Raw genomic sequence first — 3,185 nt, 5'->3', positions numbered from 1 at the left:
GGTCACACGGTCACACGGTCACACAGTCACATGGTCACACAGTCACATGGTCACATGGTCGCATGGTTACATGATCACAAGATTTACGGTCACACGGTCACACAGTCACATGGTCACACAGTCACATGGTCACATGGTCGCATGGTTACATGATCACAAGATTTAATATAGTAACAATGAGTCATACGTTCTTTCAGAGAATAAAAAATATACTATATACAAAAATGAATGAAGAAACATTTCTTTTTTATCTGGAGAAAAGTATGGGAAAAGTACAAATCAACCGATTATCTCTTTGGTGCAATATTTAGACATGAATCCGGATATCATATGCTAAAAAAGATTCGTGAAGTGCAAAATTTGTTTTAGAAAATCCATAAAAAAAGAAAAAGAAAAAGAAGGGTAAAATTTCGATAGAAAAAGAAGAAGTAGAAGAAGAGCACAAAAAAGAAAAAATACCACAACAGCAACAACAACAATTACAATAACAATAATAATAACAAAAGTTTACAGTTCATAATAGATCGTGATAGTTCACCGGAAAAATAGTTTCGAGTTGCCTTTTTTTATGTTTGAACCCTAATTATAAACTCCTTTTGTTTATTTGTTTGAACCCTAACTATGAAACTCTGATTCTTTTTTGTAGTTGTTTAATGTATTGCAACTTGTTTATGAAGGAGAAAAAAATTGGGTTGAAATATTTAGAGAAAAAAATTGGATTTAAGTGTTTTGAACCCTAAATTGTGAATTTTTATTTTCAGTTTTTGTTTATTAAAAATCTGAACTTATTTATGTTTTTGAAAAAAAAAATCTGGGTTGAAATTGTTGTAGAAAAAAATTTGGGTTTAAAATATTAAAGAAAAAAATATGGGGTTGAATAAAAAAAATGAGCTCTACAAAAAAAATATGCATTTTTAGATGATTTTATGTAAAAATGGGCCCTATCAACATATGTTGAATTCAAAGTGGTCCCCATTCGAAAAATATGTTGAATTGTCAAAATGAGCCCTACCATGGATTAAGGTTGAATATTCAATGTGAACTTTACAAAAAATGGTAATAGGCAACATGGGACCCACCGAATACAAAAATCTGGAGAAATCCTGGCTAATTCTTCGTGTGGGTCCCACAACCGGTCACAACCTTTGATCCATACGATTTTTGCCAATTTAATCACTCAACAACATCACACATCTCTCATAAACCTATTCTATATTGTGTCGAACATTAAAATATGGTTTTTGCGATTTTTGTGTTTCAAAGTTGTTCTTGCAAATGTGTTCCTATATGTTTCATAGTGTTTTATGAGTATTTTTGACAAATTTGATATATTTCTTCTACAAACCCTTTAAAATATTTTGAAATTTTCTCACACACACTATATATTTGATTTTACACTATGATAAACCATCACAAAGCTTAAAAATTAAATTTTGACATATATTTATCAATACATTTCGGTCACGGGTCACAGTCGGTCACAATGGTCACACAGTGCAAAATTGCACTTCGGTCACATGGTCACATGCCGGTCACAATGGGTCACAACGTTGTCTCATATAAGTTAATTTATTTAGTGTGTAACACAAGTGAGATATATGCCTGATTAAATAGAAATTACTGGATAACTAAATTTACTCAGAATTATTTTAACATATTATTATACAAAAAATTTAGCACAATATTGTACAAAACATAATACAACATTATTATACAAAGATTTTTTTAACACATTATTATACAAATATATATACCATTATTATATAAATTTCGTATCTTTTTTCACTCTAAATTAAGTGTTCTCTCTGACATTGTTGATGTTAATGTTCCCTTTGCATAATGGATTCTCTTTCGGACTTCACTAGGACCAAGATACTGTTTTTTATTCGGCCTCCCATATTTCCTTTTCTCTTCCACTATAGGAGGCAAAACCACAAGATTTACAAAATTTGGGTCATCGATGTTTCATTCACAACTTTATGAACTACTGTAACTGTTAATGCATTACTTTGTCAACATGCGGTGTCAATTATTGAGAATCATCGACATATCCTTCTTTTACTATTTACTTATCGAACCATTTCACAATCTTGGAAAGATAAATATCAAGCAGGCCTAGCACCGAAAACCTTTTTGCCTTCTTCAATACAAATTTGATCGATTCAGCCGTATTTGTACTCAATAAGTTGTACCTTTTTACCTTCTTCAATACAAAGTTAATCGATTCAGCCGCATTTGTAGTCAATAAGTTGTACCTTTCACGCTTAAATTTAGATATCGCTCATGTGACCATTATTATCAATCTGACCATTCTAAACCATATCACCATGTGACCTATGTGAACATGTGATAATGTGACCGTGTGACCATGTGACCTTGTGACCATGTGATTATAAAACCATGTGACCGTGTGACCATGTGACCGTGTGACTATATGACTTTGTAACCATTGTGACACATGTGGCTTGTTATCCTAATGATCTGTGAACAATGTGACCAAGTGACTATGTGACCATATAACATGTATGACCCGTGATAGACAATATTATTCTAAAAACACCTAAAATGCATATTCGACACAAATCTATGACTATAGCATATTAGAAACGATAAAACAACGAAAACAACAACAATTAGAAGAAAAGAACCGCAAGAATCATCAATGTGCATGAAAAAACTGAGATTTCGACACTAGTTTACCTATTACCAATTTTCTCACCGATTTTGCTTTGATTTTCTTTTGATTTTGTCGGTTTTTAAGTGAAAATAGCAAGATAAAGAGGAGAGAGAAAATACAGAAGAGAGAGAAAGCTCTATGGGCATTAATGGTGGAGGAGAGAGAAACCGAAAAAGAAGAAGAAGAGAGAGAAACTCTAGTTTCGAGAAAATTTTGTAATTAAAAATTAAATATAAAATAATGTCATAAGGATATTTTAGTAATTATACATCAAATAGGGTAGAATAGAAGTAGAAATTTTTTTAATTTTAAAGGAGGGTATACATAGAAGTACATGTAGCACATTGAGGGTATTTTAGAAGTTGGCCCCGTTTAATGAGCGGTCATCCATTTTATGGGCGGTCGCCCGCTTTGTGAGCGGTCGCTCATTTTATGAGCGGTCGCTCACTTTTTCGTGTATCAGAGGAAAATGAGCGACCCGCCCGAAAAATGGGCGACCGGAAGAAAA

Source organism: Tarenaya hassleriana, unplaced genomic scaffold (genome assembly GCF_000463585.1).
Source record: "Tarenaya hassleriana unplaced genomic scaffold, ASM46358v1 Cleome26, whole genome shotgun sequence".
Taxonomy (NCBI): Eukaryota; Viridiplantae; Streptophyta; class Magnoliopsida; order Brassicales; family Cleomaceae; genus Tarenaya; species Tarenaya hassleriana.
Note: the sequence above shows the minus strand (reverse complement) of the source record.